This window comes from Lactuca virosa, chromosome 4 (genome assembly GCF_052849685.1).
Source record: "Lactuca virosa cultivar CGN04683 chromosome 4, Lactuca_virosa_CGN04683_v6, whole genome shotgun sequence".
Taxonomy (NCBI): Eukaryota; Viridiplantae; Streptophyta; class Magnoliopsida; order Asterales; family Asteraceae; genus Lactuca; species Lactuca virosa.
Genome location: NC_136429.1, coordinates 325,875,775 through 325,892,187, shown reverse-complemented (window position 1 = coordinate 325,892,187; position 16,413 = coordinate 325,875,775).

The window sequence follows — 16,413 nt, the reverse complement described above, 5'->3', positions numbered from 1 at the left end:
GCGGTAAAGAACATTCTCAAATACCTGTGGAGGACTAAGGACTGGGTCCTTACCCTTGGTGGGAGTGATGACTTGAGAGTTGTAGGGTATAGTGATGCTAGCTTCCAGACTGATAGGGATAATTTCCGCTCTCAGTCGGGCTGGGTCTTTACCTTAAACGGAGGAGCAATTTCTTGGAAAAGTTCCAAGCAGGAGACAGTGGCTGATTCAACTTGCGAATCAGAGTATATAGCGGCAAGCGAGGCAGCAAAGGAGGCAATATGGCTGAAGAACTTCATTTGAGACCTTGGAGTAGTACCAGCTATAAAGGAGCCCATAGAGATTTTATGTGATAGTGAAAGTGCAGTTACCTTAGCCAAGGAACCAAGGGATCACGGGAGATCCAGACACATTGATAGAAAATACCATTTCATCAGACATCGAATAAAGGAAGGACTCCTCGTGGCAAATAGGGTATCATCGGATGAGAACCCGACAGATCCCCTCACGAAGGGACTGGGTAGGGTTAAGCATCTCCAGCATGCAAGGAGCATAGGGCTGAAGGATAATATTAGTTTTAGTAGTTAGATAATTTTGAAATTTGTAAAGTGTAATTGACATTTGATGATGAATAAAAGGTATGTTTTATTTATGAGTAAAGTGTTGCTATCTTTTGTCAATCGTTTACTATTATTTCTTTTGCATGTTTTGACTTCCAGAATATTTATGTTGTGTTTTACATATTATTAAAATTATCCACAGTCGGTCATATGTTGGAAGTAGATATGAATTAAGATTGGCATGAGTTGGTTGTAGAGGTCTAAGATGTTGGACATGGCCTCAACACTCATGAGTGCTCATAAGTTCTGAGTATTGGATTCAACCCACGCTCGCTGGTATCACTTCATGGAATTTATCTCGAGTGATAGCGAGACGGTAATATCATATAAGTCTTCAAACCTAGAGATATGTCTTGTTTTCTATGAGTTGGTTATACATTGATCGTGCCAAAACGCATTGGTAACTTGATGTTATAAAACGTGCGTTTGTGTGTGATTCAACAAGTAGTAGAACAAGCATATGCGTCGAAGTTTATCTGTTCCTTCTTGGATTAGAAGCGATATATGGGCCCCTCGATGATTTTGTTTTGACCTATGTACCGGGCCTGGTCAGAACTAAGTTGATGTGTTCAATTAAGTTCTATGTCAAACAAATCGGAAATCGAGAAACAAACTGCTGGACAATAAGTAAGACATTGTTCCATGTATTTGTCCGGCTGATATCTAGAACAGAGGATTATATGATCACTTATCTTAAATGGCGTATCATCATCTTCTCAATTCCGAGAGACCTTGAAAAGAGCTACGATTGCTGATCGATTCCTAAAGCCATACTTGCAGTTATAGTTATTAGACTTATCCAAGTGGGAGACTGTTCGATAAGGTGTCTAAGTCCATAACTATTTCTGGTATGTACTTGACCCGACCCGACATGGTCCATTTGGGTTGCATGGCATCATGCATTTGGATAGACTAAATGAGAGAAATAACACTTGTGGTTTATTAATATATTATAAGTTCTAATATATTAATAATATTATTTAATTAGTATTGATCAAGAATTAATCTAGAATTAACTAAGTGATCAAAAAGGAGACTAATTAAATATATGGGTTGATTGTGTAAATCATCCATACTTGTATAGTGGGCTAGATGCTCCATGGATTATCTAGTTGGGCTAAGGTCCATAGGATGCTCCATGGATGCTCCATGGGAGTTACAAACCCATGGGTCATAGAAATGAAGAGCCATGTTACATTAGGGTTTACATGGTGTAACCCTAATGCAACATACTATATAAGCATGCTTCTAGCAACCAAAATCTGCTACACTAGTGAGACAAGAGGTCAAGGCCAATTTCAAGTGTTATACATTTCTCTCAAAGTTTATTCCAAGAGCATTTGGGCATCACACTTGGGGTGCTAGGCTCTCAAGGTTTTCAAGGAATCAAAACAACTACAAGGTATGTAATCCTAGCCATCTTTTATGATTAAAGTTCCCCATGTATGCTAGATAGGATTATGAACCTTGGAAAAAGTATTTTGCATGTATTTTAGACAAACATAGATCCAAGGTTTTCTAGGGTTGCATGTACACTTAGGAGTGTTAGAATGCTCAAAACCCATCACTCACTACCAACAGGAGTGCTGACGGGGTTCTGTGACTCATCAGTAGTAGGACAGGGGCGGGGCCCAAGTTAGGCGAGGCCTTAGGACAGGAAATACATTTAGAGTATGTTTTCTTTATGTGCTAGTATGATTATATGATATTGTTGCATGTGTATAGCGGGCGGGGCCCAAAGACAGGCGGGGTCTAAGAGAAACAAATTTTTATACCGAGCGGGGCTCGATGCTCGGTGGGGCCTGATGGCAGGCGTGGCCCGATGTAGGGTCGGGGGCCCAGTATATGTGCTTATGTGGTTGGTTGGGGAACTCACTAAGCTTCGTGCTTACGGTTTTCAGTTTTGGTTTCAGGTACTTCCAGTTGCAAAGAGAAGAGCTCGGGATGACTGCGTTGCACACACCAAGATGTTTTCAGCCTGGGATATTTTACTCTGATATGTTTATATGTGTTCAATATGATACTCTGATTTGATACGATGACTTATGATTTTCAATGAATGATTTTGATAACTATGGTTTTATTAATGATTTAAAACGAAATTTTTGGACCGTATTGTTGGGATGTTTCAAGTTGGTATCAGAGCCTTGGTTTGAGGGATTCGGGCACACTCTCGGGTGTGTCTGAACTCAAACTGAGGACTTGGTATGAAAGTTTTCAAAAAGAAAAACATTTTTTTATAAAGGATTTTGGAAAGAGAAAAGGGTGTGGTGCATGAAATCAGTCGAGCTCAAATAAGTTCTCCCAAATTACCCATACATGTTTGTTTAGTTATGATATGCTTATGAGAACTGCATGCTAGATTAAGGCTAAGGATCTAGGAGGATGCCTTAAGTACCTGTTATATGTGTATGAGCTTTATGAACTGCATGCTAGTACCGATTAGTCAGTGATATGATGGCCTGATTAGGATATGCTTGGTTTTGTTTACCCAATGCCCGAATGCTGCTTGCTTTGTGCTTTTTAGGAGTTCTAGTTATATTTAACTAACTAGTAAACGAATATGTTAAGTTACATATTACGAGGACTAAGTAATTTCAGAAGGTTAGGTCTAGCCTTATTTCGCAGCTCTCGTCGGAGTCTAACCGTTGTAGGGTAGGACCTCTCATTCGAAGAATTATCTGGTCTTAGTAATATGTAACGGTATTTGCGAGCTAGTTAGGGGGAGATAGCAGGGACTTCTTATGCAGCTGATGGCAGAGAGTCAGATGGAGGATACCCTAGGGCAAGCCTAGGATGAGTTTAGTGCTGGGAGCAATAGTAGTAGTGAAAGGGACTTGGTGGAGTCGAGGAAATTCTTGAGGAAAGTATGGATAGATGTGGAAGGTAGTATGTGCCCATACTATTGAAACCAGAGGATCCGTACTCGATTCAAGAATGGCTAACATTAAACCAGGAAACTTCTAGTATGTATGTGTGATCCCTCGATAATGATGAGTATACTGATGGTTATTATGATGTGTTGCAGCATGGTGACGTTACGTACTAGAACAGTGGGCGTTTCTGGCGCCGGTGAGTGATATGTTCGGGATCTAGAGTCGGGCAGCTCGAGAAGCAGATGAGAGATTTTATATCAACTGAGATTATGCGCAGTATTATTGACGAGACTCCTATGATCTTCGATACGGTCAAGGAAGGAATTTTGGAGATTCTGGAAGAGAGGTTGGGAGCCTTCCGTACTGAGATGGCGGCCATGATGGGGGCACACACGTTGACGTTCAGGGAGTTTAGAGCTTGTAAAGATCCAGATTACCATGGGGCTAAGGACCCCATTGCTAGCGGCAGATGGTTGGCTGATGTCGCCAACACATTTCGTTCTAGCCGGTGTCCCGTGGGGGACAAGGTCCGACTCGCCTTGTGTCTTCTGAAGGAAAGGGCACATGATTGGTGGGAGGAGGTTAGACATGCTATTGGGGATGATGTCGCGTTGGACGCGATGATATGGAGTGACTTCTCGGCCAGATTCAGGGCCGAGTTTGCGCTAGTGATTAAGGTGCAACAGTTAGTGCGGGAGTTTCAGGACCTCCAACAGACTACAGAGACGGTGGCGAAGATCACCGCTAAGTTCAAGGAGAGGGCCCTTCTTGTTCCGTAGTATGTAGCAGATGAGGAGATGAAGAAGGCCTGATATCATGAGATGCTGAGGAGCGATATTAGACATTTTGTGAGCCGGTCCAGCTGGAAGACGCTGGAGGATATGATCGCTCAAGCTAGGGAGAGAGAGATCGACTTGGAGGCAGTGAGAAAGAGGAAGTCGGATGAGGTGTTGATATTTGTGGGTTCGGGCAAGAGGCCCAAGGTATGAAATTTGAGATCGAGAGACCACTAGGGCCGCAACCCCTGTGGAAACTGTGGTAGGACCCAAGAGGGTGCATGTAGGAGTAGCAGTGGTGGTGATTCAGGCTGCTTCAAGTGTGGTCGGACCGGTCATTTCAGCAGGGACTGCACTGCTACCACCACCCAGGGATCAGACCTAATCTGCTTCCATTGCACTCAATGGGGCCACAAGAAGTCCCAATGTCCGAGTTCGGTTACAGCGGGACAGGTGATAGCACCTGCCCTTACAAATTTGAGGATCACCGACGTCCGTCAGGGCTGGGCAGAGGCGCCTACGGCGAGGAGCAGGGCTTTTCGTCTGACCACAGAGGAGGCGCGAGCAGCTTCCGATGTTGCAGGTACGTATCTTTTACTTTCCTATTAGCTATTATTCATGATTCTATTTCTATTATCTCGCCTCAGTATGATCAGATATATCTTGGAGTTATATTTCCTGCTCATGATTGAGTTATATGTCACCTGCATACCATGAATTCTAGAATAGTAGTTCGAGGACATCCCTTTTTAGAGCGGGTTCTCAGGATGCGGTAATTATAGCAAGTGTGATTGGAACTCGAGAAGTGTTCCGTTAGCCTTCAAGAGTTATACTATCTTAGCATTGATTAGTTTTGGAGCACTAACAGTGGTAAGTGTTGGTTGCCGGCAGATTGATCATTGGATGGTAAGAAGGATTAGGAATCCTTTCCAAGCTGTGTGCTATAAGATCTTAGTTGAACCAAAGTGGGGGAGAATCGTTCAGGTATTTAAGACCAGAAGTAGGTGCGAAACTAGGATGAGTTCGCATTCTCATTGGGGAGGAAAGCGGCCCAAGTGGTTGTTTGGATAGAGGAGTGTGTGAGTTGGGAGTTTGGGAAACTTCCCAACGTTGAGTTCGTGTATTCACAGTAGTTGATAGCTGGTGTTGGGAAACCAGGTCGGAGAAATCTCAGCAGGACGCGAGTTAGTCTGGATGTTAGACTGCATGAGCACTCGACATTGGATGTTTTCGGGTTGGTAGTCAGCGGTTGAGACAGTGTGGAAAGTGTTGTAAGACTGCGGGATAGTCGTAGCATTCACCAGCAGTCAGATAGTGTGGAAGTGTTGTAAGACTGCGGGATAGTCGTAACATTAATTAGTAGTCTGTTAGCAGAGTGTGGGCAGAGGCCCGTATCTCCTAGTCAGCGGAGTGTGGGCGAGGCCCGTATCTCCTAGTTAGCGTGATCGGAATCAGGAAAGGATAGTTCGATGGGATTCAAGGTGGAGTTGGACCAATATAGTCCTCGATAGTGGAGTGTGGGCGGGGGCCCGTATCTCCTAGTCAGCAGAGTGCGGGCGGGGGCCCGTATCTCCTAGATAGCAGAGTGTGGGCGAGGCCCGTATCTCCTAGTTATAGTACCCGAAGTGGCAATATGGATAGAGTAGTTTTCGGTAGCCGAAGTTCTTCAGAAGTCGCTGGGAGCGACTGAGAGAGTGTTCTTTAGTTCAGCGACTGAGTGGGAGTCCGGTATTCCAGATAATGGATGATCAGTTGAGACAGGGTGGTCTTGGTTCATCCGTAAAGCGGATAAGAGACAACATGATGTTCAGGCAGAAGTGGTGATGTGAGAATTCCCGTGTGAGAAGTATAAGTCACTTACAGTTGGGTTGAATAATCTCAGAGTAATAGATTTGACCCTGTTGCGCAGAGCTAGTCTGAGTCTAACCGTTGCAGGGATGAATCTTCTACTCGAAGGATTATCTGAGCCTTCTGTCAAGTATAATTGTTCTGCATATAGTTATGCGTGGGCCGTCTGTCAGGGAGACAGACCATTATGGATTTCATACTTCGGGTAGGAAGAAGTGGTTTTGCAAGGGTTTAAAGTTTTCTTTGGGACGAAAGTTTGTTTTAGGTTCGGTTGTCTGGAGAAGGTTGTTTTAAGCGCAGAATAATCGGTTGCGTACCTCAGATCATTAGTTTGGATATGGGCGTTAGTAAGGAGCGATTTCGAGGACGAAATCCAATTTAAGTGGGGGATAGTTGTACCACCTGGTTTTGAAAGTGCTTCGCTGCTCGGGGCTGCGGCCCAATCATCAGTTATCATAAGGTTTAGGGCCTTAAGAAAGGTAGGATTTGGCCCATTTCGGATGTGGGTGTTATGGCACAAATAATCCAAGTGTTAGATTGTGACTTCGGAGGCTAAAGGTATAATCGTAATTTGATAATTCGGCCTTTTATGGATTTTCGGTTTTGTAAGGAGCGTCTGATGCACTAAAACCCTAATTTTCGGTTATTTAAAGGTATGAGTTGATTAGGGTTGCTTCTCCTAAGCCTCTTTCACTCCCAAGTCATTGAAAACCCTAAATGCGACCCTTTTGAGCCCTTAAGCCATTGTTGGTGGTTTTGGTGTTGATGTTGGTTTGATTTCGTTGAAGAAGAAGAAGAAGCTCTTGTGATGACTCATTTTGGCGAGATAAGCTCATCTCTGTGGACTAGCTGAACTTGTAAGCTTCTATAAGGTATAAAGATCCTATCTTTTTCATTTAAGGTTGCTAGATCTAGGCTATGGTTGCCTTCTTTGCATGGGAGCTTGGATTGTCATGCATGAATTCCATAAAGTTAGCAACTTTATGGACCATTGAGTCATTTGCTGTGTTAGAACCCTTGGATCTGGATGTTGGTGCAAGTTTTGGACTCCAAGTTTGAATCTTGGACCTTTTTACTTCATTTTGACCCAAGTTAGTGTTTAAGTCATGTATTGGACATATGTGACTGAAAATGTTCAATTTTTATGGCCCTTGGGGTCAAGGAGGACCGTCTAGATTGTTCCATGTTAAGGCTTAATGGATTAGGAGTTTTATGCTCATTTTTTGTCGGATCTGGACTCACGACGTGAGCAAAGAAGCCTCACGACGTGAGAACGTATTTGAGGAAGTTTATGGGCCAAAGTCCCGACCTCACGACGTGAGCATAAGGTGCTCACGACGTGAGCATCACATGCACAAGTTTTGGGCTCTTTGATTGTGGGCTAGCTTGGTATTGGACTTATCTTTTGGTTTGGACTCATAATGGACTAAGGATTTTAGAGTAATGGACTTCTGGTTGGGATTGCCTTGATGGGCTTGCCCTAATGGGCCTTGGATGACGAATTAGGATTTAGTGGGCCCAATGTAGTTAGGCCTTGATTGGGCCTAATGGGCTTGGACTTTTGGGCCATCGAAAAATCATTGGTTCAGAAAAGTAAATGGCCTTTGGGGAAAGGCCCATGTAAGGGTTTGGGCCCAATTTGGAAAATTGCCCCATTGATTGAGTTTTATGGATTTGATAGTTTTTGGCCTTGGTTATGAATCTTGTTGGGCTAGGGGTGAAACGGTTATTTCACCCCAAGTAAGGATTATTAGGTTTTGACTAAGTGATATTTTGGTACTGATAGCTCGGGGAGCCGAAGGATCAGCAGTTCGGGGAATTGCCAGTTATCAGCCAGAGGATTATCCGCGGGACTTCAGCAGTGCGAAGTGAGTTTCCTCTTGTTTGTATGGGTCTGCGGCCACAATGCCGGCCCATTTAGTTTATGAATGGTAGGAAGACTTGGGGGTTAGCCCTTGGCATTAGTTATATTATTTGTTCCGGACTACGATCCAATGTTGTGGCAAGCCTGAGGAATGTTTGTATGCTTGGTGACTTTGTGATTCATGCATGTGTCTGTTTGTATGTCTCCGGACTTTGGTCCGATGCCGGGGTAAGCCTGAGGAATGTTTATATGCTTCCGGACTTTGGTTCGATGCCAGGGTAAGCCCGAGGAAGGTTTATATGTAAGTTATTCCGGACTAAGGTTTGATGTTGGGGCAAGCCCGAGGAATGTTTGCATGTTAGATTATACTTGTTGTCTGTGTGATACTTATATGTGCCTGGTAGGGAGGTGAGTGTGGGCGAGGTCTCGTATCTCATCACTAGCTGAGTATGGACGGGGCTCCATATCTGTGACATCCCCATTTTCACGGCCAGAAAAGACCAATTTTGTTTATGCTTTATAAAAATCAGAGTACTTCTTTTAATAAAAATGTTGCGGAATTTGTTCCCAGAAAAATATGACAAATATGTTATCAAAGCATTTCCGAAGAAATGTATTTTTATTAATTTTAAAACATTTGGGATGTCATCGTCAATACAGAAACATAAGCATAAACAGAACTTACATTCATTTACACTAGTGATCTACATCTCTTTTAAATCCCTCAGTGTAAAGTAGCTTCATATCGACACCTGTGATACAAATAAGCTTGAGTGGGTCAGGTTGGGAAACCTGGTGAGTACATAGGGTTTTCAACCCACAATAATATAATTATTATGTTTAAACATCAAACAATCTACCCAATTACCCATCCACATTATCTTCTTTACTCTTAAGGATCTACCCTAAGAATCAACTATTCCTTGTTCATTCATTCCTAAGGATCATCCTAAGGAATCGGCACGAAGTCCATCGTCACTGGGGTTTAGGCACTAAGTTTGCATAGTCGCCAGGATTTATGCAACAGGCGCTAAGTCTGCATAGTCGCCAGGGTTTAGGCACCAAGTCTGCATGATCACCAGGGTTTAGGCACTAAGTCTGCATAGTCGCCAGGGTTTAGGCACCAAGTCTGGATGATCGCCAGGGTTTAGGCACTAAGTCTGTGTAGTCGTCGGGGTTTAGAGTACACCGGTGAACACATCGTTCACAACACCTACAGGTTGCGAGCCTGCTAGTGTTCCACTAGACTATCTAGAATAGTCCGTGGTTGTCATCCATACTCTGCTAGATGACGGGGCCATCGCTTGGGTCATCGTTTGGCTCATCGTTTTGGTTCATCGCTTTGGCTCATCGTTTTGGCTCATCGCTTAGGTCATCGCTTCGCACCATATTTTATCACTCATATATCATCGCTCATCATTCATCTCATCTTTAATCGCTCATCATTTATCTCATCTTTCATCGCTCATCATTTATCTCACCTCTAATCTACCCATGTTTTACCCAACACATTTTGTAGATATAAAATACATATATAGTTTAGATCATTTAAAAAATGTATAAAACGTTTCATCCAGCATAGACATCAAGTATTCAGAAAGTATACACACATAGCACGTAATTTATATAAAATACTTCATATCTATGTGGAAGATGAAAGTAACTATGCACTCACCTGATAAGGTGGTGACTCGGTACTCATACAGCGCTTCGTTACTCTTAAAACAATTTTCCTTTGACAAAACCTAGTATCATTACCACTAGAGTTTAGTCTAATATTCACCGAGACTAATTAATAGTCTAACTATTATTACTATTATATAAGCATTAAACAATAATCTTCACCCACTATGTACAGACAGGGGCCAGACATGGAACACCGGAGGGCAGGATCATTTTGGCATATAGCACTTCTGAATCCAGCAACCCAAGCGGCCCTCCAAACTAGATTCCCCGTACCGCGAGTGGTTAAAAAGATATTATAACGACACTTATATAACTCATAATAATAGCCCAAATAATTATTATAGGGTCCTAATAACATTACTATATTTAAATAAAAGCTATATTAAATATAGTATAGACGTAGCTCACTTACAGCGGGTTTTTATTAAAAATCGGACTTCGCTGGAGCAGCGTTTCCGAGCCGAAAGCTTTTCTTCTCGGAGCCGGCGGGCGCTCCGTGGCTTCCTTCTCGTGCTAGGGAAGTTCCCTAGACTTGGGAGGGGTTTAGGGAGGCTAGAGAGAAGTTAGAGAGAGAAAGAAAGGTTTATGGTGTGAGGAAAATATGAAGAGTTCACCCTTTATTTATAGGGATTTTATAGTAAAGTAGCCCCTAAGTTTCGTCCGTATCTTCCGCGTACGAGCTCCGTTTTCTACGTTCTTTAAATCCACACATTGGTATTTACGAGTACTACAACTTTCATTTAGACCCCGTCGGCTAATTTTCCTTCTATCTCAGATTTACAAAAACTGTATCGTATTTATCGCGCACGAAGAGTAGCGACTAAGATTCGTCCATATCTTTCGCATACGAGCTCCATTTCCAACGTTATTTATATCCACGCGTTGGTATTTACGAGTACTACAACTTTCATTTAGACCCCGTTGGCTAATTCTAATTCTATCTCGGATTTACAAAACTATATCGAATTCGCCGCGCTTGAAAAGTAGAGACTAAGCTTCGTCCATAACTTTCGCATACGATCTTCGTTTTTGACGTTATTTATATCCACGCGTAGGTAAAAATAAAATCTACAACTTTCCTTTTTACTCCGTCGGCTAATTCTCGACCGATCTTAAATTTAACAGCAAGAGGTGATTACACTGTTAAATATCCGTGTAAAATTCATAACTTTTACATACGGACTCCGTTTTCGTCTGTCTTTTTGTCGTTGAGTTCCTATTAATGAGATCTTCAATTCTCATTTAGGTTGCGTTGACCAAAAACCGCTCGATCTAAAATTCGAATTCTGGGCTGTGCACTACTATGCCAAATCTTAGAAAAATTATAACTTCCTAATACGAAGTCAGATTTGGGCGTTCTTTTTATGCACGCTCTCGGTTTAACGTATACTACGACTTTTGTTTAGATCACTAAGGCCAAAAAGTCTTGTATCGTATATTCACTATTTACGTCGCGTCGTGTCGTACCGGTTTTGCCGTAAAACTTCGACGGGCCATAACTTCTTCGTTATAACTCAGATTTCGGCGTTCTTTATATGTACGGAACCCTTGTAACATATACTATAAAATGGTTAAGATTAATTCTTCTAAATAATCTTCCATCAAAACTCATTTTTTGATGCTCATTGTCTCTAAATTGATTAGCCCGGATCTACGGGCGTTACAATATCTCATCATTAGCAGAGTAAGGGCGGGGCCCGTGATAGGAGAGAAGTGAGTGTGGGCGGGGGCCATATTATCAGTACCAGCAGGAGTGTGGACGGGGTTTCATGACTCATCAGTAGCAGGACAGGGGCAGGGCCTAAGTTAGGCGAGGCCTTAGGACAGGAAATACATTTACAGTATGTTTTCTTTATGTGCTAGTATGGTTATATGATATTGTTGCATGTGTATAGCGGGCGGGGACCAGAGACAGGCGGGGCCTAAGAGAAACAGATATGTATACCGAGTGGGGCTCGATTGAATGGATGATTTAGACAACTATGGTTTTATTAATGATTTAAAACGAAATGTTTGGACCGTATTTTTGGGATGTTTCAGGTGAATTCACAAAGTCAAGTAATTCGCCAAAGGGAGCAGCGAGTGCTTTCGTGCAAAACAATGATAGACCAATCAGGACATCCATCATTTTTAGAGACCTTGGTTAGCTGGAAGTAAGGATACCGTTATCTTATGCCAAGGATTAACAGTTGTAGGATCGATGTCATAGGAGAGCATGTTTTTCTTCGTATGACCTTTTTGAGTTATCAGCATATGCGTATATGGGCATATTAGGGGATGCCCAAAAAATGATATTTAGGATGCATTATGTCCATTAAAAATTTGTGGTATTGCCTTTTGGATTATACTAATGTATCAATGGTATACATAGGATTGAGGCGTCGAGACATTGATCCATGTTGATCAGTCAGTCATGATATTATCGTCAACAGATGAGCTTATTCTAGTTTCTCTACTTTGGAGTCGTAAAATTTCTGATAAGGGAGAAAATCTTCGCCAAATGTTTTGAGTGTTGCCTTGTTTGTGGGAGACATAGTTTTGGGACTCCTTGCCAACTGGTTTGGTATCATGGTTATTCCAGCTAGGTATATGTTTACAGTATAATAAAGGGTTCGAAAGACTCCCTATGGAATTAAAAGTTATAGTAGGTTAGCAAGGTATTTTCAGAGATCTGTTCAAGTTTTTCAAGGTTTTTGGGTGTATTGTTTCAGTTTGTGTGACAAAAAGTGCACTGGATCGTAGGCAACTATTGTAAGTTTTCCTAGGCATGTTTGTTTAGTTAACAATTATGTTAGAATCGTATATCGTCGAGTGATCTTCATAGGGGTTGCACATAATCTAAATTAGATAGCCTGAGAACTCTTGTCCCGAATTTATTGCGTGGTTCATGTCTGATATATTCCTTTCGAGTAGGAAGAAGCCTTCTACTTTCTATCTTATTTCCTAAATATATGTTATAATGTATTCATCTAGTGATGTGTCAGTATTATCTTAGACTTGGGGGAAGACTACTTGTTTAGTATAGTACGTCTCTTGGTATGTGGTGATTAGTAGTTATTAAGGGCTGATGATGAATGGGATCCTTTAGGTCAGTGGGAAGACGGGTGAGAGCCTACAGGTCCACCAAGGTGTTGTTTGTTAGTCTTTAGTCCCGATGGGGGATGATGACAAGAATGGTGATGCGAAGTAAGTCCATAGTTTAGTAGTTAGATTATGTAATTACATATAGTGAATCTGCATGTATACGACTTGACCGAAGTTAGAAAGAATTTTGAATGCAGTTTGGGTAGTTAGAGTCTTACGGGAAGGCTATTGGTGACCTAGTGTTCGGCAGGTTATGGTCTGGTGTTTTGAGAAATTATTGATTTTTTAGAAAGGAAATGGACGTGCTCCAAAAGTTTCTTATTGGTCATTAGTGCTCATGTTGAGAAATAAGAACCTTTATCATGATTCAGTAGCGAGTGTTGAAGTACCGGTTCAAGGGTTTTCACATCGATATGTTTGTTGTTGTACCTTGGTTTATTTTCAGGTTGTTGAGTGCCTAAACTAATTAGAGAGGCCTATTATGATGTGAAATTTGGAGTCATTAGGGGTATGCCTTGGAAAGTTGTTGTCTTGACAAAGATTCAGTATGGTGTACCAGAAACCCTTTTTGGGCATAATCTGTAATGTGGATTCCCTTGGGATGCTATGGATGGATTGTTCTAGGTACTTGCTTCATAATGGGTTGGTAGTGTTCCTCGTCGAAGGAGTTAATTAGCTTCTTACATCAGGAAGTTATCATCTGTTCTAGAATGTCAGTTCCAAAAGATTATATTACCAAGTTTTTAGTTTTGGGGGACTTTTTATGAAGTTTATGGGTAGGTATGGGGTGGAAAATGAAGTTTTGTGATTGAATACTTATATATGGGTGGAATTGATGTGGAGGCGTTGGCTAGGTTCCGATTGGTCTCAGGAACCCCAATGAGAAGGTTTGTGGGAATTATCTTGAAGTGTCCTACGAGTTTGTTAGAACATGAAAAGTAATCCTTAGGCAATCCGAAGTATCAAGATTCCAATATGATTGTAGATCTGAAATGAAGGACTTCCGAGCTGTGAAGAATTCCAAGATTGAAGAATACTGGATAATTTGTAGACTAGTACAGTTTTGTCTGCTTGTATTTTTTCTTATTTAAATGTAAGATACAAAGGTCAACCACATAGATATGTTAAGTGGTTGATCTATAGTTCGCTTTTACTACATATGTCCCCTTTATGTGATTGGTCCTTAGTATAAATAGGACCATCACCGCACATAATTCCTTACCACTTTTTAAACTTTCTAAGTATTAATCAAGAATCATTGAGGCAATCATTTTCTCTCATTCTATTTGCTCTTATTCATGTTCATACTTTTATCACTCTTTATTATTATCTTGAATACTTTGTTGTTTAATATCTTCAAGGCTTGAGTGGTTATTCCAGACTTGAATGGAAATATTATCAACCTACATTGTTGTGTTTATTTCATGGTTTGAGTTTTTCAACCTTGTACTCGATATATTGGATATCCCCAGAACTCATGATTGGTATCAGAGCCAATGTGGTTGTCATTTGAATCCACAAGATCATATTATACTTGGTTGAGATTACCTTGGTGTCTCAATCATTTCTATTTCAGGATAAAAGTTCTTCTATAGTCCACTTTTGCTCAAATATCAAACGACAATGGCTTCTCCTAATCAATCTCAACAACAAATGTATTTAATGCAAATTCTAAATAGCATGGGTTGTCCCTCTAGAGTTGCATTGCTGGTTGTGGAAGAGTATGATCATTTGAAAGTTAGAATGGAGAGATTCTTGGTTGGAAAAGAAAAATGTCAAGAAATATGGAGATTTGTGATTGAAGGTCCTCACTTCCCAGTCAGGAAAATGATTAGAGACGTTGCTGCTACACTCATGGGTCAAGATGAACTCCATATGGCGCCTCTAATAGCCAATGAAACTGAGAAGCTCCATGCTAATCAAATCACCTTCTCTAAAATGGAGTTTGGTGTTCCACCATCTCTCTTCGAGCATATCAAGGTGTGCAAATCAGCCAAGGAGATATGGGAGACTCTTCAAGATTGGTTTGAACATTTAAAAACATGAATGATAAGTGTCTGACCTCAGTGGTGAATGATTTTGACACATTCACTAGAACTCCTGGAGAATCTATAGCTTCTGCCTCAAATTGATACAAAATCGTGGTAAACAACATGTCGGCGCATGGTGTTGTTTAAACTCCTATTGAATACAACTTGAAGTTAATTAATAGCCTTGGAAAGGGATGGGGAAACATCAAGTTCTATCTTGTGAGTAATGGATCTCTAAACAAGTTGAAGCTTTATCAACTCTTCGACGAACTACAAGATCATGAGTACAATGTTGCTCAAATATTAAGAGAGCTCTCTGGCGGTCCTCTTGCTCTTGTTTGTTCAGTAAACCCAGTGATTATGAATCCCGTTGTTTCAGACCCTTTCAAATTTGTTCCACCTGTTCCACCTATTCCATTGGTATCGTATGTTATGAATCCTTCGCTTGACGACTACTTCAATCCAGAAGCTGCAGATGTCAAACTTTGCTTCCAACAAGAGTTGGCTCTACTCTCCTTGAGTTATAGGAAACCATGGAACAACAATCATAAACCACCTCGGAACATATTTCAAACACCATACCAAACTCCTTAGCAAAACAAACCTAAACCTTATCCCAAACCTACTGAATATCCAACATCTTACCAACTAAACCTTCTGAATTTAGCTTCGGAACCAGAGGTCACTCCCACGTCGGTTAAACCCAAAATCACATGTCATAAATATGGTATCGATAACCACTATGCAAGTTACTATCATGTTGAAGAATCTTAGAAACCGAAAGTTAAAGATTTTGCTTACTATGCACGTCGTGCACACGAGTTAGCAAAATCTAAGAAGGCTTTTGTTACAACTGTTTCTAGGAATGTAGATGGTTACTGGTCATCGAGTGATGAAAATGATGGAACCTCAGGGAAAAATATGTGTCTTATGGCAAGACAAACTATTGAGTGTGATTAAGGGTATTGGTCATCTGGTTCAAAAGATGAACATGGAGATGCAGAGCCCAACTTTTGCTACATTGCTACAAATGACCCACGTGGCAGAAGCATATGTTGGATTAGGTGTCTAAGCTCATAATTATTATTGGTATGTATTTGACCCGAGAGTAGCATGGTTCATTTGGGTTGCATGGCATCAGAACGATTTGGATAGACTTTTGTGATAAGAGGATATTTATGATTTATTAATATATTATAAGTTCTAATATATTAATATGAAATCATATTATTTAATTAGTATTGATCAAAAATTAGTTTGGAATTAATTTTGTGATCAAAAGAGACTAATTAAATAAATGGGGATTGATTTTGTAAATCATTCATTCTTATAAAGTGGGCTTATGATCCATAGTTGTTCATGTTGGGCTAAACCCATGTGGTGACCCATGGATACTCCATGGATGTTAAAATCCATGGATCATGAGGAATGTAGAAAGTCATGAGTTACATGGTGTAACCCTAATGTGCACACTATATAAGAAACCCCAAGGCTCATGAAATTGGCACTAGTGATAGTGATAAGAGGGCTAGCCGATTTGTGAGTGGAAGTATCATTCTCTCAAGTTATTCCAATTGTTGGTGGTGTTGTGTGATTCCATTTGAGGTGCAATACTTGGGGGCACTAAGTTCTTAAAGGTCTAAGGCTTCC